The sequence below is a fragment of the Hyperolius riggenbachi genome, chromosome 9 (genome assembly GCF_040937935.1).
Source record: "Hyperolius riggenbachi isolate aHypRig1 chromosome 9, aHypRig1.pri, whole genome shotgun sequence".
Taxonomy (NCBI): Eukaryota; Metazoa; Chordata; class Amphibia; order Anura; family Hyperoliidae; genus Hyperolius; species Hyperolius riggenbachi.
Window position 1 is genome coordinate 249445667 of NC_090654.1, and position 26901 is coordinate 249472567.

Here is a 26901-nt window from a genome sequence, read left to right on the forward strand (position 1 = left end):
GCAGCAGGTCAGTCTATCTGGACGGATATATTGGTCCAGCTAGACTTAAAGGGGCACTATGATGAAAAATGTTAAAATTAAAATATGTGCATAGACAAATAAGAAGTTTTTTTCAGAATAAAATGAGCCATAAATTACTTTTCTCCTATGTTGCTGTCACTTACAGTAGCTAGTAGAAATCTGACAGAAGTCTGTTCATAGGGGATTCTCAGCAAGGCTTTTATTCTTTCTAAAGATGTTCCCTAAAAAGGATTTAAACAGTGATGCTAGCCAGCTTTCCCTGCTTACTACACAGTAGAGATGGGAAGTTTGGATCTTTTCAATGATCCGGATGATTCGAATCGGATCATTAAAAAGATCCGGATCTTTGATCCGAATCTCGGATCATTTTACATCCGAAGCATTCGGGGGTGAAATGAATAGCAGGACAGGTCTTTCCCTGCTGTGGACAGGAGAAGGGGAGGGGGGTGGACACACAGAGAAGGGGAGAAGATGGACAGAGGGCAGGGAGTGGACAGAGAAGGGAGGAGGGACGAGCAGAGAGCAGAAATGTTTGTGTGCACACAATACCCACATGCTGCAATCATATGCTTTACATATATTTCACCTATATGCTCATCTGTGTACTTTGAATGCAAACGTCGCACAGTGAAAGAAAGCATTCCCCAAAGTAAAGTGCAGCTGTTTAGAACATTGCAGGAGGATCATATTGCGCTGCAATCACAGTGCCTGCAAAGTTACTGAGCTGTGCTGAGCCAAAAGCTTCCAATGTGTTCACTGTGCACAACTACGGAACAGACAGCCTATAATCAGCAGTACATTATAGCCAGTATGTGTGCTCTACACATATCTGGCAGTGGCACCGATGTCCCCTCTCTCTCATCTACCTGTCTCCCTGCAAGGCTGCCTCCCATCCAACAGAGTGATCCATCTCAGTTCTGCTTCCAGGACCCCGCTGCCCGCTGAGGGGGCGTGTCGCTGTTGGCCCCGCCCCCTTTGCGATCCGAATCACTCATTTTGATGATTCGGATGATTCGACTCACAAAATAGATTCGGATCAAAGATCCGAATCGTTCATGATCCGGACAACACTACTACACAGTTTTTTAGCAGTTGGATAGAGCAACTACCATTCATTAAGAGCTTTTGAAAATAAATAAATCCCTGAAAATTCCCTAAGAAGAGATTTCTACTACCTATTATAAGTGACAGCAACATAGGAGAAAAGTAATTTATGGCTCATTTTACTCTGGAAAAAAACTTACTTCTTATTTGTCTATGTTTGCACTATCGCCATAGTGCCCCTTTAAGTGGTTAAAGGATGGGAATAAAGTCATAGTCAATTGTCATTGTCTATAGAGTCAATTAAACACATTATTCAGGAGAAAAATACATCTATTTATATAGACCTATACATGAGTCCTGAAAGAAATACAAATGAGGAAGAAGTTTTAAATCAGGATGATACCATTTGAGGAAGAAAGAGGGACAAATGAGGAGGAAAAAGGGACAGAGGTACTGGGTTCCCAAAGAACTGTCTAACAGAGGGACAGTTGGGAGCTATGGACCATGCATATGCTTATAGGTAATATCCTTGCTAGCTACACAGCAACCCGACTGCCCCATAGCCTGCTAGTCTGCACACAAGGAAGGCAGGACAGTTTGCAGTCAACGAGTGGCAGTTAGGATGTGAAACAGAAGATGCCGCTGTAGCTACAATAGGAAACAGGCAACCATTGATGACAGAGGGAGGAAGTGAGAGGCAGGTCACGTGACCTGCTGGGCTACCGAGAGCGCACAGATCACGTCATGCGCGCCGCATTGCCGTTGAGGAAGCAGAGCTGGTGGAACGCACACGTGATCGGGCGGCTGAGCATGTGGGTTGGTGGCGCTGAGGAGGACAGGTGAGCTGTTCTGTATGGCCGCACGTGGGGCACGATGTGGTACCAGCGTCTGGTGTACCTGCTAGAGACCCAATACAGGAATGTCAGCTCAGGAAAGTGCTACAAATAGTGGGGCTGCTGCGCAATGTTCAGATATGAACTTATTCTTATGGACGGGGATCTGCAAAAGTCCCAGCCTTGTCACATGCATCTGAAAAGTGCAAAGTGTTTTTCTTTTCTTTTTTTTTTCTAATAAGCAGCTCTAGGTTCCAGGCTAGACTGCCAGGGAAGTCTACGTATCGTTTAGTGTCACAGGTTTAGGCACTGTGGCTGCCTTCTATTGGCAACACATTGTACTAATAGGTGATGTTATGGGTCCCTTGAAACGTGGCTCACTTAGGCCTCTTACGGACGGGAGGCTGAACTGCGCGCAAGTCCGTCAATTCAGCGGTTGCGTCTGCCGCCTAAGTTCTATTTGTCTGCAATTAGGCTGCATGTTATGTCTCAAACCGGTTCCTGACCATTGTAATTGAAATCTACGCCCTGTTTGGCACCTGTTATTCCTACCAGGATGTAGATTTCAATTAGCCCACCGCACAATATCGCAATCGCACCCCTCTCATGCTGCTGCAGCTCACTCGTCATGCTGTCGGTATGACAGCAGAGCTCTGTGAGTCAGTCGGGAGCCGATTTCATTGGCTCCTGAACCTGCGATCTCATTGGCTCACATTGATCACAGGTTCAAGAGATGAAATTGGCTCCTGACTGGCCAACGATCTGTGGTAGCAGTGGGTCTGTGGTGTGATGTCGGCAAGTCTGATTTTTTTTTTTTCTTCTTCTTTGGACCAGTGGTCTCTGGTCCTTAACCACTTTTTCCTCTGCTACAGTATATCTATGTCATCTGTGGCACCCTCCAAGCCACCATGACGTAGATATACTGATGCACTTTGCAGCCCTGCTGTGAACAATCGGGTGCACCTTTCTTGGTTCTGCACTCAGCCCTGTGACGTTGAATATCCGGGTCCCGGCTTGATGACGTCCCCCCTATGTAAGTCTAGTATGCCCTGAAAAAAACGATATCTAGATCATTTAGGTGTCGTGAGTAGGGATAAAGTTATGGCTGTTTAAAAGACTTACGAGGCCAAATTATTAAAAAAAAAAAAGTTAAAAAAAGTGAAGTACCTGCATCTCTTTAAAAGACACGGAGGATGCCATCCGCGCCCTCCGTGTCATTCCGCCGGGTCCCCGCCGCTCAATAGCCCCCCTGCCTGTCACGACTGCAGGGCCCGGGTCGGGCTCTCCTGCCTCTGCCAATATGGCCGTCGGAGCTGGCCGCAGCTGCGCAGTCCGCACCTGCTACAGTAGCGTGGATCGGGGGGTTGGCCCTAGAGCTGCGCAGCCGCACTCGTGGCAGGTGCGGACTGCGCAGCCGCGGCCAGCTCCGGCGGCCATATTGGCAGAGGCAGGAGAGCCCGACCCGGGCCCTGCGGTCGTGACATGCCGGGGGGTCTATTGAGCGGCGGGGACCCGGCGGAATGACTTTTAAAGAGATACAGGTACTTCACTTTTTTAACTTTTTTTTTAATAATTTGACCTCGTAAGTCCTTTAAATAGGGACATAGCTAAAGCGTCAAAACTGCTCTGGTCCATAATGGGAAAAGGTCTGGATGCGAAGTGGTTAAGGGGCCAGAGACTGCTGGTACTGAAGTGGTTAAAGAAGAACTTTGACCAAGGATTGAACTTCATTCCAATCAGTAGCTGATACCCCCTTTTCCCACGAGAAATCTTTACCTTTTCTCGAATAGATGATCAGAGGAACTGTATGGTTGAAATTGAGGAGAAACCGCTCCCACAGTGTGATGTCATGGCCAAGGTCCCTGCACTGGTTCACCTAAAGTATATTATCTTCAGACTACAGAGATCCTCGTATAGGGATGTAACCTGGGCTCTCTTTTGCATCTCACGGTAGCTAAGCACACTGTACAGTCAGGACATCCAGCAACACAAGTACAAATACATGTATTGTTAAGGCTGCCATACACTGGTCTCTAGCCACCAGATCTACCAATAGATTCCTCTCTGATCGAATCTGATCAGAGAGGGATCTGTTGGCTACCCATACACTGCACACAGATTGAAGCAATTTCAGCATGATATCGATCACAACCTGTGGAGCTGCCTCTGCCTGCCTCGGCCAGCAGCAATGATATTACCTGTCCGCCGGCGGAAGTCCCTGGCTTTGCTGTCCCTTTCTCCAGCTGGTTTTCTTCTCCATCCTCTCTTCACTTCCTGTCCCGAGCGGAAGTTCAAACAGTAGAGGGTGCTCTACTGTTTGAACGTCCCCTTCTCACAGGACGGGACAGCACTGACCCGTGGATTAACGCCCATGGACAGGTGATAGTATTGCTGCTCTGGTTATCGCTGCTAACGACGTGCTCCCGACCCGCCAGCGATCGAGTGAAATTTTCCACCTGTACAGATCGACTGAATTGATCGATTTCGGATGGAAATCGGTCAACATTTGCCTAAACAATTTCACAGCAGATTCAATAACAGTGATCGAATTTGCTGTATATCGGCAGGAAATCGACGTACCGTATGGGTACCCTAAGTATGTGGTTTGAAACATAATCAGTACTTGATTACAGTACAACAGAACCATTGATAAAGTACAACAAAAGCTTCAGGAGGAGGCCCCTGCCCTTGAGAGTTTACAGTTTAGAGGGTAGTGCGGTGGAGACATTTTGGGGAGGAAACTGAAGGATTAGTGAATGTGGCAGTGAGCTTCAAAATCTAGCTACAGCAAATTATAAGCTTTTCTGAAGAGGTGCGATTGAAGGTTTCCATGTTCTAAGCCACAGGTGTCAAACTCAAGGCCCTCCGAATGCGGCCCTCCTTAACATTTTATGTGGCTCTTGAGAGCTTCAAATGTGCATCATTGTAGGCAGTATAAAAATAACAGCACACTGGCTTCCCATCCAGGGGAGCACCCTGGTGATAGTGATTTTGGTTGAAACATTATCCGTTTGAGCCGGGGGTGCAGCAACAACCCATGGGACTCACCTGAAAAAATAGCACAGGGCCCCTTCTGGGATCCAAACCCCCTTGTGGCCGGTATAACACACACACCTCTACACCCCCCCCCCCCCCCCAATATAGCAGAGTAGTGGAGCCGAGCAATGTGATGTTTACCTGTTCCAGTTATGCGTCAGGTCTTGTCTGTTCTTCCTGGCAGCTCAGAGGTATCCAGCGTAGAGTATGTGGCTGTCAGGAAGATCAGAGGAGTGCCAAAGCAGCACTGGGGCAGGTAACTGTTACACCGCTCTGCTGCAGCTACTCTGCAGAAGGGGGAGGAGCAGGCCCCCCACACAGTTGCTATAGTCATGCCACTAAGTTTGACAAAAAGAATGTTAAATCTTAACAGACATTTAGCTCCTTATGTGATTGAGTTTGACACCACTGCTGTAAGCTGTGGGATAGAGTTCCAAGGGAGAGATGACACTTGTGAGAAATCCTGGATGTTAGAGGAGGTAACCAAGAGGGATTTATGGGAGGAGCGAAGGTTCCAGGTAGAATAGTACCATCAAAATGAAGAGATAAATAGGTTAACATAAACAGTAGAACATACAAGGAACTTAAAACATGACAAGCTCAGGCAAATATCTATTGTTACAGTAAAGCTGTTACTGAATAGCTTCTGTAACAAAAACGCTGGCAAAACCGCTTTGAACTGCCGTATTTTCAGAGCGGTTTGCGGTTTCCTAAACTTTACATTGGAGGCCTCCGCAATCCAAAAAATGCCTCACCCCGGGAGTATGCGTTTCTGCAAAACGCCTCCCGCTCTGGTGTGAACCACCCCATTGAGATACATTGACCAAGCGTAACCGCAGCCGCTCGGTGTGCACCAGCCCTGAGATTGCATAAGCAAGCTGGAAACACTGGGGTGAAGGAGGGGGGGTATGCATTCAAAACATACTTCCTGTTGCAGGGATATGAGTCTTATCTTTTTTTTTTTTGTCCTCCTTTTCTTGCCTCCACCTCCATCATTTCATGAGTGTGAACAGCTAACCATCTGAACAACTGCCGTTCTTAAACCAAGTGAGGATGTGCTCAACTTCTCCACATGCTGTTCAGCTGGTTGCCTATTGCTAATTTAATTTAATAAGTATAGTACCATCTATAATCATTTGGTGCCATTATTCTTCTGCTCTTTTAACTTGAGGTTTTCTCAACAATCATGAACTACAGGGTTAGTTTGATCCAATATAGCAGCACAGCCTCCATTTTTAAGGACGGTTGCATGGTGTGTTAAAACTTTACAATGACAATGGTTATAACAATACATATGATATTCCCATCTCTATGCAAGATGTAACCACAGAGGTGTGATATCATGTTTGTCCAGCAGGTGGCGCACTAGAGAAATTTCATGTAGTATTATGATTAGGAAATGACCTGTATGTATTGGAGAATTAGTGGAATGTGGAAGTCTGTTCTGTATGGTAAAAGGAGGATGTGTTGTGTCTGATTACGCTGCCTGTTGATTTGCGTTGCCCCGCATGCGCAGTAGGAGACTGTGCGGCCACAGTTCCCACTGGTTCCCGAGATAGATTACAGAAACCTATCTCCTGAACCAGCGGGGCTCGGGGGCTGCAATTTGGTATAGAGGTAGTTCGAGGGATCCCCTCCCTACCCTGAAAATGTGGGGAGTGTAGGAGGTGTGGAAGTGAATATATTTAGTATTTTACCTCCAGCAGCATCATTAACTTCACACTGAGCATGCGTGCTACTCAGTGTGGAAGAGAGCTTCTGGGCAGCACAATCAGACATTACAGGATGTGTTTGGCAAATCACACATGCTGAGGCTTATCTACTTCCTGAATTGGTTTTACAGACATTCAGCCATGCTGTGTGTTGTGGTAAGGGCATTCCTGTAGTGTTTTTTTCAAGTCTAAAGCCCAATCTACACGATACGATTCTTTGTCCGATTCGATTACGATTCTATTTATGATCCGATTAAATCCAACATGTCCGATCAGGATTCGATTCAATTCGATTTGCCATTGTTTTGCAATGGCAAATCAAATTGAATCGAATCCCGATCGGACATGTCGGATTTATTCGGATCGTAAATAGAATCGTATAAAGAATCGTATCGTGTAGATTGGGCTTTAAACCCCTTTTTTAAAAGGAACCCGAGGTGTAAGAATTATGGAATCTGCAATACTTATATCCTTTTTAACAATACCAGTTCCCTGGCAGTCTTGCTGATCTTTCTGAGTAGTAGGATCTAAATCACACACCTGAAACAAGCAATGTAGCTAATCCAGTCAGATTTGTCATAGATCTCTGATCTGCATGCTTGTTCAGGGTCTATGGCTTAAAGGGAACCCAAGGTGAGAGGGATATGAAGGCTGGCATGTTTATTTCCTTTTAAATAATGCACATTGCCTGGCTATCTTGCTGATCTTCTGCCTCTAATAATTTCAGCCATAGACCCTGAACAAGCATGCAGATCAGATATCTGACAAGATTAGCCGCATGCTTGTTTCAGGTGTGTGATCTAGACCCTACTGACCAGAAAAATCAGCAGGACTGCCAGGCAACTGGTATTTTTTAAAAGGAAATAAATATGGCAGCCTTCATAGGTTTCACACCTCTGGTTCCTTTTAACTTCAACGCTTTGTACATATTGCAGCGACAGCAGTACAAATAAAAATACAATACTGTGTAGTAAAACCCCACCCATATGTCGGTTGATGCATCACATTCAGACCATCTTGAAAATGGCTATTGCAGAAAAATTGCGTTTGTGATTTGCATTTGCGATTCTAGTAGCCTGTGTAGTGGTGATTTTATCCCAGCATGCAACATGGGTCTTCAGCTTGCAATTAGGTAAATGTATTATACTAATAAAATGTATTATACTTTAAAATGTAATGTTAGTTGTGCAAATCATATTTTGAATTCAGGTCCGGGTTTAAATAAGATGTCGTGAAGTAGGTATTACATCTGAGGGCCGGAACCCACTAGAGCGATTTTCTGAGCGTTTAGGGAGTGATTCCAACCGCTAGCGATTTCCCTAAACGATAATGTTAATGGATGGGCCAAATTCCACTGGAGCGATTGCGATTTCCAAATCGCAATACACAGGACATGCAGCATTTTTAGCGTTTTATGCAATGTAAAGTATATAAACGCTGGTGTAATCGCTCATCAAAACCTACACAGAGCGATTTTGCAAGCGTTTTGTAGTTACTGCATGCTGTAAACAAATTATAATTAACTGAAAGGACCAAACAGAATTAAAACCGCTAAACGCTAATCGCTACACAATCGCTGGCAAAAACCTTCCACTTTTTAAAATCACTTCCAAAAACGCTCATGAAATCGTTTACAAAATGCTCATACAAATCGCTAGCGATTGCGATTAGCGATTTGTAGTGGGTTCCAGGCCTCAAACATTTTTAGTCGGTCAGAAGTTGCCTGGTGGCTGGGGCACCAGGTTTCCATGAGCTAGGAAATAAACATACAGCCCACTGATTGCCAGCAACCGATCCCAAGCTAAAAATCGATCTGTTTCTTGGCAGGGTTGGTTCTAGACAGGCACGTATGAGGAGGTAGTCAGAAATGTGAGCGGGGTATCATGTGTGCACAGCAGTGGTCTGTACCGCTGGGTGTGGAGGACACAGGACGGCTGTCTGCTGGCCGATCGCCATTATCTGATCGGGGCAGGATGTCATATAGGTGACAGAGAAGGTGCAGCAGTATAGCGACAGATTGCCACCTGTTCCAGCCAGGCTTCCTGCTACGATGTCTGCCTTCATCCTTCCGTGGCATGGCTCTCTGACTTGACTTCAGTCCTCTTCAAGTCGCGTATAATCACACAATGTGGAGTGACCAGGAAGTGGAGAACCCTGTAGCCGTGGTGGAGGGTAAAGCCAGACATTGGAGCAGGAAGCTTGGCTGGAACGGTGACAATCTGTCGCTATACTGCTGCACCTTCTCTGTACCGCGAATAGCTGAGTTAGGAGGAGGCCCCCCTCCCGTCCCATTAATAATGGACTCCCCACGGCTGCAGCTCCCCGTCCGCCCTGGCCAGTCTGCGGCTGAAGGTAGTAGTCTTCCGGAAGCGATCAACCAATAAGGTGGGGGGCGGTGCCCTAGACTGCCAATCACAGCTGTTCCCTGCTCCCTATTTAATAGGACCTGCTGGTCTCAAAGGCGGGACTATGGCCCTCATTGAGGCCAATTACTGCACTCCCTGGAAGTGCAGTGATTGGCCCCAGTGAGAGAGCCATGCACTGCCTGATTGGTCGTTTGCTCCCGGAAGCCTACTACCTTATGGAGACAGAGGCATGTCTTCTATGTAAAGGACACAGGGGGACAGACGGAGGACACTGGTCTGAGGCACATTGATTTGAGGAGGCAAGATATTTATTTCCCTGCATAGAGCAAGCCTCATTTCTTGATCGGAAGCATATTGAACATGCTGGTAAATATTGATGAAAATACTGCCTATCGTTCCATGTGTATGTCCTTTCAAATAATTTTTGTTTGATATCCGGTCAGAAAAATGATAGGAAATGTGATCAGCATTTGAAAAAAAAATGCACGTGCATTTACGCTAGCTTTCTTCTATATTCCATCAATGTCAGATGTGAATATCAATCTGATCACTCTCTCTCGAATAGGATCTGAAGTGAAAATTGCATGGTGTGTACCAGGCTTAAAGAAAACCTGTAAAAAAAAAAAAAGTTCCCCTGGGGGGAACTCACTTCGGGTGGGGGAAGCCTCCGCACCCTATCGAGGCTTCCCCCATCCTCCTGTGTCCCACGGCTGTCTTGCTGTGCCCCTCCGAACAGCGGGGATGTAAATATTTACCTTCCCGGCTCCCGCGCAGTATCGGCTCTCTGCTCGGAGATAGGTGAAAATAGCCGATCGCTGTTGGTCCGCTGTACTGCGCAGACGCAAGTCTCCTGCACCTGCGCAGTAGAGCGGACCCGACAGAGATCGGCTATTTCCGCCTATCTCCGTGCTGAGAGCCACAACAGCGCCACCCGCTGGAGCCAGGGAAGGTAAATATAGCAAGCCTTGTCAGGCTTGTCGAGCCAGGATTGCGAGACGCTTCGGGGGAGCCAGCGCTGGATTTCCTGCAGCTACAAGGGAGGGGGAAGCCTCATTGGGACCCTGAGGCTTCCCCCTCCCGAGGTAAGTACCCCAGAGGGGACATTTTTCTTTTATTACAGTCTCTTTAAGGCTCAGAGCTTCTTGGGTAACATCTAAATAGCATATAAAGCCGTTAAAGCGCCTATAAAGAAAATAAAGCAGCTGCTCTGTGTCTGGAAGCTGTATTTCTGTGTTGGCTATCAGTGTCTTCTGTATATGTCACACAGAGAGAGTATTCACTCCTCCCTCATTTGCATTGCTGCAGCCCTCCCCTCTCCTAATCTGATCCGTGGCTGGAAGTCTCTGCTATGGAAGCTAGGAGTCACATTTTCGGGTCAATAAGGCAGGTACTTGGAGGGTGAGCAGACTGTAACACTTTTGTTACTGGATTGTGAAGACCAGCCCATATACAGTACAGTATACTTTACATTATGTACAATAACAGTGAGTGCTGAAGAATTTCAGATTTTGCCTGGAGGTATGCTTTATATTATCATTCCCTTCTGCTTCTTTGTCATTTTCCATTTCTTATCCGAGCTTTCGGGCCCTGCATTAATGTTCCTGGGCAGAGTTCTCTCTCCTAATTCCTCCATCTCTTTGTGTTAGCGATGTTCTTGCATTGTCCTCTGCATGTCCTGCGGTGTGTACAGCATTGCGGGAGATTCTGGCACTCTATAAATCAATAATAATACTGAAGACTTCTGACACCAAGCCAAGGCCTCCTCTCAGTCAGGGCTCAAGAACCGGAACCTGGACAGCTGTTGCTGCTCACTTTTCACTCCCGGTGCACCTTATTTACCGGACTGTGCAAAACCACATTTCCCTAAAAATGTAATTCCGGGATCATAACACACAGCTCAACAGCTTGTTTTGTTCTATGGGGAGGGGGGGGGGGAGTGAGAAGCACCCCACTATAGAGGCTATAATAGAGCAACAATGGAGGTCAGTTATTAGTGAACCAACATTGACCTATCAGTAATGACACTGTCTGTGGTGCTACGCCTGTTTTAAAGTGGACCTGAACTCTTGCACAGGACAGAAGGAAAACCTAGAGAAATGCACCCTGTATGTATTTAGAGAGTTTAGCCTGTCTAATTCCCCCTCAACTGTGTCTGATCACAAGTGTAATTTGATTTCTCAGCTGTCAGCTCAGAAATTGACTGCCTTGGCAGAGCATCTAATTTGTAAACACAGGATGTTTATGTCTGCTTCCATAAAAGCAGGAAGTAGACAGATTTATTGCAGGATTTGTATTAGCTGTAACAAAGAAATGTTTTTTCTTTGAAGGTGGTTATGCTGTTGCGTATTTTTTAGAGCAAGGAAGTTCTGAGTTCAGGTTTCCTTTAACCTTCTTGCTGGTTATGCCGAGCTCAGCTCGGGGTAACCTGTGCAGAAGGATTTCTCCGGCCCCGCTGGGCCGATTTTTCACAATTGTTTTTCTTACTGCACGCAGCTAGCAATTTGCTAGCTGCGTGCATATCCCGATTGCCGCCGATTCACTGCTACCCGCCGCATTTACGAACGACCCGCCTATACGAACGACCCGCCTATACGAACACCTGCCGCGATTATGTCACGCCGCCGGGGACTACCTCTTCTGCTGCCGTTTTTAATGCAGAGTAGGCGCAGCAGAAGGTAGATAAAGGACAACTCACCTGTTCCATGGCTGTAGAAGGTCCCATCGTGCTGCCCGGAAGCTGCGCGGCCCGTCCTGTCTTGGAACAGGTGAGAGGTCCTCTATCTACCTTCCGCTGCGCTTACTCTGCATTAAAAACGGGGGCAAAGGTAGCTGTCCCGACTTTAGGACAGATTCAGGTGAAGAACAAGCCGACAGTCCTTATCTCGTTCGTTAAACGAGGACTACCTGTACTCACAAAGGCGGGCTGCAAATCCTTTCAACCACCGTCAGAGCAGGTGGGAAATTAACCTTCCCTGCCGGGTTTTCCAGGTCTGTGACAGGAACTGGGTGGTCGCACTCCGAAAGTTCTTTAGGACAACTAAAAAAAACTATCACCTATGAAAAGACACTTAAAACGGGTGGAGGCGCCCAATGCATAAAAGATAGGTTATAAGCTGTTAATCTTATAAACAGAGAGGGAATTTTACCTCTTGAAGAATTTGGACCAGTTTACTGAAAAAGGTCTTTTATTAGAGCACATAAAATTGACAACGCGTTTCGGGGGTGCTTTCTCGCTTCCTCAGGTCAGTGAAAAAAAAGGTGCCTTAACTGCTATGGCTGTGTAGCAAGCATGAGCGCCTCTCATTTAGAGAGTTTAGACTGTTTAATTCCACCTCATCTGTGTGTAATCACTAGTTGAAATTTGATCTCTCCCCTGTGTCACATGATTGCCATGGCAGAGATGGCAGATGAGCTCAGTTGAAAGCACAGGATGTTATCAATATATCTGCTTCCATGAATCAGGCAGTAGAAAAAGTGCAGATTTATTTTCGGATTTGTATCAGCTGTAACAAAGAAATGTCTTTGTTTTTGGTTTTTTTTTTGTTTAAAAGTTATGCAGTTGCATATCTTTTAGAGCAGAGAGGACTTTCCAAGTTCAGGTCAATTTTAAAGAGAATCTGTATTGTTAAAATCGCACAAAAGTAAACATACCAGTGCGTTAGGGGATATCTCCTATTACCCTCTGTCACAATTTCGCCGCTCCTCGCCGCATTAACCACTTCCCGACCGCCGTATTGACAATTGGCGGCCGGGAAGTGGACCCCGCAAGGACCGCCGTATAGACAAATGGCAGCGGTCCTTGTAGGGGCATGGGCGGAGCGATCGCGTCATCCGTGACGCGATCCTCCGCTGGCGCCTGTCTCCGCTCACCCGCCGCAACATCCCGCCGGCCATACGGAAGCGCCGGCGGGATGTTAACCCGACGATCGCTGCATACAAAGTGTATAATACACTTTGTAATGTTTACAAAGTGTATTATACAGGCTGCCTCCTGCCCTGGTGGTCCCAGTGTCCGAGGGACAACCAGGGCAGGCTGCAGCCACCCTATGTCGCACCCAAGCACACTGATTTCTCCCCCCCCCCCCTGCCCCAGATCGCCCACAGCACCCCTCAGACCCCCCCCCCCCTGCCCACCTCCCAGATCCCTGTTTGCACCCAATCACCCCCCTAATCACCCATCAATCACTCCCTGTCACTATCTGTCAACGCTATTTTTTTTTACCCTGCCCCCTCCTGATCACCCCCCCACCCCTCAGATTCTCCCCAGACCCCCCCCCCCCTGTGTACTGTATGCATCTATCCCCCCTGATCACCTGTCAATCATCCATCAATCACCCCCTGTCACTGCCACCCATCAATCCGCTCCTAACCTGCCCCTTGCGGGCAATCTGATCACCCACCCACACCGATAGATCGCACGCAGATCCGACATCAGATCACCACCCAAGCGCAGTGTTAAAATCTATTCTCTCCTCTAAACATCCACTAATTACCCATCAATCACCCCCTATCACCACCTGTCACTGTTACCCATCAGATCAGACCCTAATCTGCCCCTTGCGGGCACCCAATCACCCGCCTACACGCTCAGATTGCCCTCAGACCCCCCCCTTATCAATTCGCCAGGGCATTATTTACATCTGTCCTTCCCTGTAATAACCCACTGATCACCTGTCAATCACCCATCAATCACCCCCTGTCACTGCCACCCATCAATCAGCCCCTAACCTGCCCCTTGCGGGCAATCTGATCACCCACCCACACCAATAGATCGCCCGCAGATCCGATATCAGATCACCACCCAAGCGCAGTGTTTACATCTATTCTCTCCACTAAACACCCACTAATTACCCATCAATCACCCCCTATCACCACCTGTCACCGTTACCCATCAGATCAGACCCTAATCTGCCCCTTGCGGGCACCCAATCACCTGCCTACACGCTCAGATTGCTCTCAGACCCCCCCCCCCCCCTTATCAATTCGCCAGGGCATTATTTACATCTGTCCTTCCCTGTAATAAACCACTGATTACCCATCAATCACCCCCTGTCACTGCCACCCATCAATCAGCCCGTAACCTGCCCCTTGCGTGCAATCTGATCACCCACCCACACCAATAGATCGCCCGCAAATCCGACATCAGATCACCTCCCAAGTGCAGTGTTTACATCTGTTCTCTCCTCCAAACACCCACTAATTACCCATCAATCACCCCCTGTCACTGCTACCCGTCAGATTAGACCCCTATCTGCCCCTAGGGCACTCAATCACCCGCCCATACCCTCAGAACGCCCTCAGACCCCAGCCCTGATCACCTCGCCAGTGCATTGCTTGCATCTATTCCCCCCTCTAATCACACCTTGAGACACCCATCAATCACCTCCTGTCACCCCCTAGCACACCTACCCATCAGATCAGGCCCTAATTTGCCCCGTGTGGGCTCCTGATCACTCGGCCAAACCCTCAGATCCCCCTCAGACCCCCTTCCGATCTCCTCCCCAGTGCATTGATTGCATCTATTTTCCCCTCTAACCACCCCCTTAAACACCCATCAATCACCTCCTGTCACCTCCTAGCACTCCTATCCATCAGATCAGGCCCAATACAACCTGTCATCTAAAAGGCCACCCTGCTTATGACCGGTTCCACAAAATTCGCCCCCTCATAGACCACCTGTCATCAAAATTTTCAGATGCTTATACTCCTGAACAGTCATTTTGAGACATTTGGTTTCCAGACTACTCACGGTTTTGGGCCCGTAAAATGCCAGGGCGGTATAGGAACCCCACAAACTGACCCCATTTTAGAAAAAAGACACCCCAATGTATTCTGTTAGGTGTATGACGAGTTCATAGAAGATTTTATTTTTTGTCAAAAGTTAGCGGAAATTGATTTTTTTATTTTTTTTTCACAAAGTGTCATTTTTCACTAACTTGTGACAAAAAATAAAATCTTCTATGAACTCGCCATACACCTAACGGAATACCTTGGGGTGTCTTCTTTCTAAAATGGGGTCACTTGTGGGGTTCCTATACTGCCCTGGCAATAATTCTGTTAGTAGTACGGTGAGTTCATAGAAGATTTTATTTTTTGTCACAAGTTAGCGGAAATTGATTTTTATTGGTTTTTTGCACAAAGTGTCATTTTCCGCTAACTTGTGACAAAAAATAAAATCTTCTATGAACTCACCGTACTACTAACGGAATACCTTGGGGTGTCTTCTTTCTAAAATGGGGTCATTTGTGGGGTTCCTATACTGTCCTGGCATTTTAGGGGCCCTAAACCGTGAGGAGTAGTCTTGAAACGAAATTTCTCAAAATGACCTGTGAAATCCTACAGGTACTCATTGGATTTTGGGCCCCTTAGCGCAGTTAGGGTGCAAAAAAGTGCCACACATGTGGTATTGCCGTACTCAGGAGAAGTAGTATAATGTGTTTTGGGGTGTATTTTTACACATACCCATGCTGAGTGGGAGAAAGATCTCTGTAAATGGACAATTGTGTGTAAAAAAATTTAAAAAATTGTCATTTACAGAGATATTTCTCCCACCCAGCCTGGGTATGTGTAAAAATACACCCCAAAACACATTATACTACTTCTCCTGAGTACGGCAATACCACATGTGTGGCACTTTTTTGCAGCCTAACTGCGCTAAGGGGCCCAAAGTCCAATGAGCACCTTTAGGCTTTACAGGGGTGCTTACAAATTAGCACCCCCCAAAATGCGAGGACAGTAAACACCCCACAAATGACCCCATTTTGGAAAGTAGACACTTCAAGGTATTCAGAGAGGGGCATGGTGAGTCCGTGGCAGATTTCATTTTTTTTTTGTCGCAAGTTAGTAGAAATGGAAACTTTTTTTTTTTTTTTTTTTTTGTCACAAAGTGTCATTTTCCGCTTACTTGTGACAAAAATTAATATCTTCCATGAACTCACTATGCCTCTCAGTGAATACTTTGGGATGTCTTCTTTCCAAAATGGGGTCATTTGGGGGGTATTTATACTATCCTGGAATTCTAGCCCCTCATGAAACATGTCAGGTGGTCAGAAAAGTCATAGATGCTTGAAAATGGGAAAATTCACTTTTTGCACCATAGTTTGTAAACGCTATAACTTTTACCCAAACCAATAAATATACACTGAATGGGGTTTTTTTTTATCAAAAACATGTTTGTCCACATTTTTCGCGCTGCATGTATACAGAAATTTTACTTTATTTGAAAAATGTCAGCACAGAAAGTTAAAAAATCATCATTTTTTTTGCCAAAATTCATGTCTTTTTTGATGAATATAATAAAAAGTAAAAATCGCAGGAGCAATCAAATAGCACCAAAAGAAAGCTTTATTAGTGACAAGAAAAGGTGCCAAAATTCATTTAGGTGGTAGGTTGTACGAGCGAGCAATAAACCGTGAAAGCTGCAGTTGTCTGAATGGAAAAAAAGTGGCTGGTCCTTAAGGGGGGTAAAGCCCACGGTCCTCAAGTGGTTAAAAGTGGTTAAAAACAGTTTTAAAAAGTTTGTTTATAAACAAACAAAATGGCCACCAAAACAGGAAGTAGGTTGATGTACAGTATGTCCACACATAGAAAATACATTCATACACAATCAGGCTGTATACACCATTCCTTTTGAATCTCAAGAGATCATTTGTGTGTTTCTTTCCCCCTGTTCTCATGCACTGAAGTTTCAGGCTGCTTGTTTCTTCCTGCAAACAGCTTTGCCCTTGTCTGTAATTCCTCAGTATGTGAAAGCCCAGCCAGCTCAGAGGACGATTTATCCAGCTTGTAAAAGATAATAGAGAAGAGAGAAGCTGCCCTAATCCTAAATAACACACAGGCAGTGTGCATAAAGGGGCCTGGAAGGGGGAGTTCATAGCAGAACCACAACACTGAAGAACTTGGCAGCCTTCCAGACACAGGCCGACAAGTCTGACAGGGGAAAGATACATTGATTTATTACAGAGACTGTGATAGCAGAAAGTGCTGCAGTAAGCCAGAACACATTAGAATAGCTTTTTGAACTTGTAGGATGATAAAAAACAGGATGCAATTTTTGTTACGGAGTCTCTTTAATGTTAGATTTCAGAACAATCTATCCAGGAATGATCTAAACAATGGGCAGAAGAAAATCTATTTTGTGCTTTTCAAGATGATTGGCTTTATTTATTACATTACTTATTTTACTGCTTTCCTGTAAAGATCACATGACTGCCCGCTGTTGGCAGGACTGTACTATCCTACCTAATAAGACGCAAGTGTCTCTGCGTCCCGTGTCCCTGTGTGTGTCCTCTTTTGTTGTGCGCGTGTGCAGGGAGGGACGCAGAGACACCGAGGAAGAGAGCTGGGGTAAAGATGCGGCAGGGGGCCAGAAGGGGCGGGCATGCGCACGTGCAGCGGGCATGTGTGCGGGCACATGAGCGCGTGCGTGGATGCCGGTGACAGACCTAGCCCGTAGGTCACTAGTAGTATATATTATGCACCCCTGAAAACGCAGAAACACAATATTTCACTAGAAGGCTCCCTGGCCTTCCTAATTCCCTGATTCTGTCATTATCTATAGAGGTGCAAAGTCCTGATAAATTACTTGCTAGGCTTAACCTCTTGAGGACCACAGGCTTGCACCTCCCTAGTGATCAGGCAATTTTTTTACAATTAAGCACTGCGCAGTTTATAGCGCGGCCATACAACTTAGCACCCAAATCAATCTTGCCTCCTTTTCTTCCCACCAACAGAGCTTTCTGTTGTATCTGCTTGCTTCTTCCATGACTTTTTTTTTAAATCAATTTTATTGTTGATTATTTTTTATTTTTATTTTTAAAAGGCTATTTTTGTTCTCCCTCCCCCTGAGATCCAATCGCTACAATCTTTCATTGTGAGCCACTCCAGGGGACAGTTAAGTGACAAAGCAGTCCCTGTACAGCGCTGCACTAGATCGCAGCGCTTTACAAATGAAAATTACTGTTTGTTTTTTTTCTAACAGCCTGCCAGCTCCGATTGCGGCTGGCAGGATGTTCACTGATCGCCGCTCCATCTTTCAGCACGGAATGCATGCGCATGTGCGGCACACATTCCCTGCTAATCACCACCTCCAGGACCTGATGCTCGTCTTCGTTAGGCGGTCCTGGGGGAGCCACTTTGCGACCGCCAATCGGCATTAGGTGGTCGCTGAGCAGTTAAGGTAACCATACATCAGGCGACTTGGCGGGCGATCAACCATCCAATTTAATTATTATAATCAGATGAAAATTGGACCTACCAGAGCATGGAGGCCTAAATTGATTGCATGCTTCGATCGGACATGCTGCTGTACACCCCTTGTACTTCATTCAGAGGATGACTAAATAACCTTCCATGAAACACAAGCTGAACTTGAACCCAGTGCTGCTGCCCAAAAGACATATTGCTGAATATTTCCTTACAGATCATTTGGTTGGTCTTCTGGCTGCAAACAAAGACTCTAAACGAATACCGTATATTCCGGCGTATAAGACGACTTTTTAACCCCTGAAAATATTCTGCAAAGTGGGGGGTCGTCTTATACGCCGGGTGTCAGTTGCGGGGTGTCAGTATTTGTTCCAGGCAGAGCTTTAAATTACGTACCGGGTTCAGCCAGCAGCCTTGGCGGTCCTCTCGTGTCCTGGGTCCCCCTATTTCCTCCACTGTCCCCCTGCATCATCCATGCCTGTGTCCCGTGTTTGAAAAATCCGTATTCATTGAAAGCTGCAAACCGGAAAGCATCTTGCGAGCAGCCGCTTGCGTGGGTAACAGGGCAGCTTCCTGGTTCCGGGTCACCTGACTGGTGATGCATGCGTAGTCACCAGTCAGGTGACCCGGAACCAGGAAGCTGCCCTGTTACCCACGCGAGCGGCTGCTTGCAAGATGCTTTCCGGTTTGCAGCTTTCAATGGATACGGATTTTTCAAACACGGGACACAGGCATGGATGATGCAGGGGGACAGTGGAGGAAATAGGGGGACCCAGGACACGAGAGGACTGCCAAGGCTGCTGGAGGACATAGTGGGACCCAGAGAGAGGACCTTTCCACCAAGACTGCTGTACCCGGTATGTAATTTAAAGCTCTGCCTGGCACAAATACTGACACCCAGTTCTATCAGAAGCACAGCCCAATCCCTTTTCCCTCCCCTGGATGGCTTGTTATCCCAGTGCTATGTTCTTTACCATTTTGAGGATGGAGGAGCAATGTTTTGCAGAGGGGTAGTCTAATACGGCGAGTATATATATTTTAACTGGAAAAGTTGGGGGTCGTCTTATACGCCGGAATATACGGTACTTTGTTTGCAGCCAGAAGTTCCATGTCCATCCCTGATAAATAAGCTGTGTTATTAGGTCAGGTTAGTGGAGCACAAGGGGAATGTTGGGTCAGAAGAATTCCTACGGAAATCACAGCGGTCTGTCTGAATCACTCACCTTCATTCTGAAATTCCTCCTGTGCTTTTATTAGGAAGATCTCCTATTTCCTGTCTCTGTGATGCTAACCCAATAGATGTTACATTGCTGCGAAGCCTACAAACCATATCCTGTGCTGCACAGGAAGCGCCCGGCGCCTGCAGTGTGTGCGGAGAGCCTGTCGGCATTCCAGCCAATATACATTGTTGTCTCTCCGTATTTTTGTTTTGCGCCCTGTTTACTCATTCTACACTAAGGGCTGGGACTACTGCAAAGCGCAGCCGCTAGCAATTAGTGGTAACAGCTAATAAGGGATTTTAGAAGCCCTGCCACTATATAATACATTAGAGTGGAAATTAGGCCTGAACGATTCTAGGAAAAAATTGAATTGCGATTTCGATTTAATTCACGATTTCCTTCAAATCAAGCTTTGTTCCCCCTCTTTGCCTGTTTGTTCCCCCTTTGTCTCTTTATGCCTCCTCTGGGTCTTTCTCTTGCCCCCTGTGTCTCTGTGCCCGCTGTGTCTCTCTCTGTGCCTCCTCTGTCCCCCAAGCTGCATCAGTTCTGGACATAGCTTCAAGCACGAGTCCAGCGATCCCCGTCTATCCACTTCGCCTCCTGCAGGCTTGAATGCACGGAATGACATACAGGAACCTGGAGTTTTGCTAATCACAAGAGCCGGCAGATGGCGATAGAGGTCGGAAAGCGTTTTGACTCGTGCAGAAGGTATGTCCAACGCTGCGGGCCGCTTGCGCCGGGACTTTGGGGAAGTTTGAAGCCACTTCTTCAAACTTTACCTATGTGGAAAGTAGGCCTGAACGATTTTAGAAAAAATTGAATTGAGCGATTTCTGTCTGAAATTGCGATTTCGATTCACGATTTCCTTCAAATCAAGCTTTCTTCCCCCTCTGTCCCCCTGTCTCTTTGTGCCCCTTTATGCCTCTTCTTGGTCTCTCTTGCCCCCTTTGTGTCTGTGCCTGCTCTGTTTCTCTGTGTGTCGCTCTGTGTCTCTCTGTGCCTCCTCTGTCCCCCAAGCTGCATTAATACTGGACATAGCTTCCAGCACGAGTCCAGCAATGCCCGTCTATCCACTTCGCCTCCTGCAGGCTCTAATGCAGGGATTACTTCCTGTATGTCATGTGACATACAGGAACCCAGAGTTTTGCCAAGCACAAGAGCCGGCAGACCGCAATAGAGGACAGACAGCGTTTTGACTTGTGCGGAAGGTATGTCCAAAGCAGCGGTCCGCACACACCGGGACTTTGGGGAAGTTTGAAGCCACTTCTTCAAACTTCCCCCATGTGGAAATGTGATCACGATAATTGCCACTTTGACGATTCCGAGATTGTGATCCTGGTGATCGCGATTTCGGTTTAAATTAGATTTATCTTTCAGGCCTAGTGGAAATGCTCTCAAAATGCTGCATGTCCTGCGATTGCGATTTCCCTAATGTGTCACAGGTCTACTATCCTTACACTGACTTCCTTCCGAGCAGAAAGAGCAGGCACAATAAATTAAAAAAAGGTGTAGGAATAGCAGTAACACCACATGATGTACGCTAACCAATGAGAATTCCCACAGCAGATTTTTATCTGGTCCCTTCGCCTCTGTTGCTCTTCCAGTTACTGCTTGATCTAATTCTACACCATACAATTATTTGTTCGATTCATTGATTCGATTCAATTCGACATGTCCGATCAGGATTCGATTCAATTTGCCATTGTTTTGCAATGGTAAATCGAATCGAACATGTCGGATTGCATAGAATCAGACAAGTCATTGTACGGTGTAGATGGGGCTTTAGAGCTCTGTTGGATTTATACCTATTGGACGGAGGTTCCTGTAGCAACCAATGGGCGAGAGTCATAGAGGGGGTGGTCTAGGTGTAGTAACTACACAGCAGTACTGCGGAAAACGGCGTTTGTGACGCTACCCGGAAGTGATCCTACTCCTCACAGCTGTTTCTGACATTGTCAGACCTGACAAGATTAGCTGCATGCTTGTTTCTGATGTGATTCAGACACGACTGCAGCCAAATAGATCAGCAGGGCTGCCAGGCAACTGGTATAGTTTTTACCAGTTGAGGACCACAGGCTTACACCCCCCTAGTGACCAGACTATATTGTACAATTCAGTGCTCTGCAGCTTTAAAAGCTTGCTGCAGAGCCATACTACTGAGTACACAAATTAATTTCCCCCCTTTTCTTGCCACCAACAGAGTTTTCTGCTGGTGGCATCTGTTTGCTGCTGCAACGTGTTTGTTTTTTTTAAATCAATTTTATAGTTAAATTTTAATTAAAAAGAAGCTTCCTATTCTTCAATTTTAACTACCAAGCATCCCCCCTCCCCGGTGCTGCATAATATGCTGGCACTTTATAAATACAATAAATAAATAGAAAACAAAGATTGGGAACCTAAAATAAATCCACAAATTCGCAAATTGCAAAAAAAGTGGCCTGAAATCGCAGGGATAAGGCTGGGTTCAAACTCACTAAAATGTGTATGCGTTTTCCACATGTGCGAAAACGCATTTGCTGCATACCTAATCAAAGTCAATGGAGAACCGCATATATGCTAAACATTGCACTTTTGCATGTGAGCAACGAATGTTGTAGCATAAATTTGCCCCTATTGCATGTCATTTTCTATTGACTTTCATTGTCTGGGGTAAAAAAAAAAAAGTTTGCAAAAACACATACAAATGCGCATACAAACACTAATAAACGTGGACCCAAATAAAAAATACAAGATTTCAGAAATAAAATCTATTTTCTAAATTATAATAATAAATAGCAGCCTTTTTTCAGCTGCATGATGACAAATATAAAATATTTTACATTTATTGGAGGAAACCCTTCCCTTCCTTTCATATTGCCGGGACAGAATCCGGCAAACTGGTGGAGTAGGTGGTGTCCGGCAAAGGAGGAATTGCTAATGGCTGCCACCTGTATAACCCTAGTTATGGAAAGAGAAGGGTGAAAAGCATGCGCTGAAATGCTCATAGGCTTGAAGGAGTGTTTATTTATCTTTGTATGTGTCAGAGTGGTGCAACTTAACATTTTTAATTAAAAAGTGTGGTACAAGGGCTCAGTAGCAGGGGGCGTAACTAGACTTAAAAGGGCCCCCTTGCAAAAATGATAGCATGGGGCTCCCTTGGTCCCCGATTGCTGTTGGGGAGAGAAAGGAGGCTGGGCCCCCGTGCCTCTGGGCCCCCTGGGATGGCAGGGGTCGCAGGGGTGATTGTTAAGCCCATGCTCAGTAGGTTTTGTTAGAACTGCTTCCCATTTGTCAGGGAGGCGGGCAGGAGGGACCGCTGGCTGGATCTGGTTACTTCATCAGCTTCCCATTTTAAAATTGATCCATATTTTTCATGGCTGCAGAGTGTCTGGTACTCGGTGCAGCCGGCGATGGCAGCATATGCTGTGCCTCGTCTCCCTGCCCTCGTTACGCTGCATACGCCTTTAGTTAGGAGTATAGGCTGCCTGGGTTTAATCTCGGCACAACATGTGGATTATCCTTAATCTGGCTGGCCACAGGTTTTACAAATCTCAATGTCACAGAGACCAGCTGCTATCCCATCAAATCTTTCCTCTGTGCTCGCATAGCACCCGGTCTGTCTGTGAGGAAGAGATTTCTAATTCACCAGAGGTTTGCTGGATTGGAAATCAATAAGAGGCCAGAATGGTTTCTTCTCCTCCATCACCAGTAGTTAGGATGCCTCTCACCACAGACTGCAGTTCAGCATCTGGCTGCTCCTACATGTGAAAATCTTCCTAAACAGACCTCCCCCTAAAGCCTCCTACACTCTAGATTAAAGAGACTCTGTAACAAAAAACATCCCCTGGGTGGTACTCACCTTTGGGAGGGGGGAAACCTTAGGGTCCCAATGAGGCTTCCCCCATTCCTGTCCAGCGCTGGCTCCCCCGAAGCATCCTGGAATTCTCCCCCGACAATCACTGATAAGCGCTGATTTATTTACCTTCCCTGGCTCCAGCGAGGGCGATGTTGTGGCTCTCAGCACGGAGCTAGGCGGAAATAGCTGATCTCTGTCTGGTCAGCTCTACTACGCAGGTGCAGGAGACTTGCGCCTGTGCAGTAGAGCGGACCAAAAGCGATCGGCTATTTCCGCCTATCTCCGAGCGGCAGGCCGATACTGCGCTGAAGCCGGAAAGGTAAATATTTACATCCCCGCTATTCGGAGGGGAACAGCGAGACCACCGTGGGATACAGGAGGATGGTGGAAGCCTTGATAGGATCCGGAGGCTTCCCCCACCCGAGGTGAGTACCCCCCTCCCACGGGGAACTTTTTTTTAGTTACAGGTTTTCTTTAAAGTCTGCTAGAGCGGCCGATGACGACCGCCTCAGCTGATAATCTGGCATGTGTACAGTGGCCCCCAACTATTGACCACTGCTCGGCTAGCGATCCTCCAGTTGGCAGCCAATATCTTTTCTTTGCGCCCGCCCATCCCGTCGCGTGACATCAACTTCTTCACTTCCGCCAGGCCTCATTGAAACAGAGGACATAGCATGCAGGTTGACTATGCGTTAATACAGCCTCATCCCAGCAATCTCGCTCGAGGAATCAGCTATGTGGAATTTTAGCTATGTCCCTATTTAATCAGCCATAACTTTATCCTCACTCAAGACACCTAAATGATCTACCGTATATTCCGGCGTATAAGACGACTGGGCGTATAAGTCGACCCGCAACTTTTCCAGTTAATATATAGAGTTTGAGATATACTCGCCGTATTAGACTACCCCTCTGCAAAACATTGCTCCTCCATCCTCAAAATGGTAAAGAACATAGCACTGGGATAACAAGTCATCCAGGGGAGGGAAAAGAGATGGGGCTGTGCTTTTGATAGAACTGGGTGTCCGTATTTGTGCCAGGCAGAGCTTTAAATTACATACCGGGTACAGCAGTCTTGGTGGAAAAGTCCTCTCTCTGGGTCCCACTATGTCCTCCAGCAGCCTTGGCGGTCCTCTCGTGTCCTGGGTCCCCCTATTTCCTCCACTGTCCCCCTGCATCATCCATGCCTGTGTCCCGTGTTTGAAAAATCTGTATCCATTGAAAGTTGCAAACCGGAAAGCATCTTGCGAGCAGCCGCTCACGTGGGTAACAGGGCAGCTTCCTGGTTCCGGGTCACCTGACTGGTGATGCGTGCGTAGTCACCAGTCAGTGGAGGAAATAGGGGGACCCAGGACACAAGGGGACCGCCAAGGCTGCTGGCTGCACCGGGTACGTAATTTAAAGCTCTGCCTGGAACAAATACTGACACCCGGTGTATAAGACGACCCCCCCACTTTGCAGAATATTTTCAGGATTTAAAAAGTCGTCTTATACGCCGGAATATACGGTATAGATCGTTTTTTCTTTCTTGACAAACTAGACTTTCATTGGCTGGTATTTTGTCCCAAGAAAAAGTTTGTTACTATGCATTTTCATGGTAAAAAGAGGGAACAAATGCATTATTTCAAAAGGTGCCCATACACTCGTCAGATTGGCAGCAGACAGATAAGAAATGCATCTGATGATCTATCTGATGCGTTTTTAGAACATTTTTTACCAGGATAGAATTCCAATAGATTTCAGTTTGAAATCTATTGAAATTCGATCTGATGGCATTTTTTTGCCATCAGATTTCCATTAAGGCCAATGCAAACTGATAAGCAATCTCATCAGATCGACCTAAATTTTCCACCCTGCTAGTTCGATGGAAATCCATCGAAATCGATCGAAATCGGCCGTCGATCGGTCGATTGGCCAACCGATTTGCGATCGATCGATCGATCGATCGATCGCGATCGATCGGTCGGCCAGAAAATCGGCTGAGTGTATGGGCTGCTTTAGTTTGTAACAATACCAGTTAAAAACAACAAGTGCTACAGTAGATATAAACCATGCCACCAGTTTAATGCCCCCCCCCCCCCCCCCCCCCAGTATAGATAGCCAGTATAGTATATCGTATAGATCGGGCCAGCAATAAATGTGTCCCCAGTTTTTTGCCCCTCCCAGTATAGCCAGATGTGTCCCCAATAATAGCCCCCCTAATATAGCCAGATGCGTCCCCTGCATTTGCCACCCCCCAGTATAGACAGATGCATCCCCAGGATCAGTGCCCCTCATTATAGCCAGATGTGTCCCCAGTATAAGTGTTCCCTATTATAGCCAGATGTGTTCCCAGTATAAGCATTCCCCCATTATAGCCAGACACGCCCCCAGTATTAGGTTATCTCCTCCCCTTTCCAATGTTTCAGCCCCCCAGGATGGCTAGTCAGATTTTCACCCAACCCAGGCAGCCCCCTCTGTGGCCAGATTGCTATATAAAAAAAAAAAAAACTGTCTCACCTCGCTTGGTTCTGTAACCATCCTTCAGCCGGAGCCTCCGTACACAGGTCTTCACTCAGCCCCATGATGCCGAACATCCAGGTCCAAGCCGGTACCCAGATATTCGGCAGCGTGGGCTGAGTGCAGAGCTGTGCACGGAGGCTCCGGCTGCAGGATGGTCACAGATCAGTGGCTGATACCCCCTTTCCCATGAGAAATTTTTTCCTTTTCACAAACTGATCATCAGGGGGTCTGTATGGATGATATTGTGGTGAAACCCCTCCCACAGAGTGATTTCAGGACCATGGTTCTGACAGTTTCCTGTCTGTGAACCTCATTGCATTGTGGGACATAACAGCTGTGTCCAGCTGCCAAAAAAAAAAGCAAGCAGCATCTCCTTCTTTCACCCCATGTAAAAACCTGTACTTAATTGTTCATCGCATCAGCTGTAATCCACCATTGTTAACTGTTGTATTGCTTGTTTTGCATTGTTATACCTTGCATTCTGTTGTACAGCGCCACGGAAGATGGCGGCGCTATATAAATCAATAATGATTTCTGATTTCCGTCAGGGTGATGCCCCTAGAGGATACAGCTTGGTGCAGCATGCCTTGGCCTAGATAGATAGCAGTAAGAGATAAAGAGCGCCCTGAAACATTATACGTAAAGTATACTGTGAGAGTCTATCATTAGATGCAGTGTCACCCAGCACTGACCTGACACTGGCTGCCGGCCCAGCCATTTCCTGCGGGTGCCTTTCTCAGATTTCATGGCAAAAAGCTGCTAATCGAGCACACTTAGAGAATACAATCTGGCCAATTATGAAAGAGTAATAATCATACTGAGCTGTCATAAACAGCTATAGATATAAAACAAGAAGAGCTGTGACAAGTTCAAATGCTGCATTTTAAAGAGGAACTTTAACCAACGATGGATCTTCTTCCCAATCAGTAGCTGATAAGTCCTTTCCCATGAGAAATCTTGTCATTTTCTCGAATGGATCATCATGGTGGTCTGTATGGCTGATATTGTGGTGAAACCCCTCCTACAGTGTGACCAATGTCCTGACAGTTTATCTGTGAACCTCGTTGCATTGTGGGAAATAACGGCTTTTTCCAACTGCCAATCAAGCATTCTCTCCCTCTGCGCATA

At 46.5% G+C, this 26901-nt stretch overlaps 1 protein-coding gene across 4 annotated transcripts in view; it reads left to right on the forward strand.

Annotated features, from left to right (window-relative positions):
* The window catches only part of WDR89 (WD repeat domain 89), a 132708-nt gene that overhangs the window by 97887 nt on the left and 7920 nt on the right, over positions 1-26901 (forward strand). Inside the window, exon 1 of one of the 4 annotated variants that reach the window (XM_068254265.1) lies at positions 1795-1904. The exons of the other annotated variants lie outside the window; for them this stretch is intronic. The gene's annotated coding sequence lies outside the window, so the exon portion shown is untranslated. Of the gene's footprint in view, positions 1-1794; positions 1905-26901 lie in introns of those variants that run through there. 4 annotated transcript variants of the gene reach the window in all.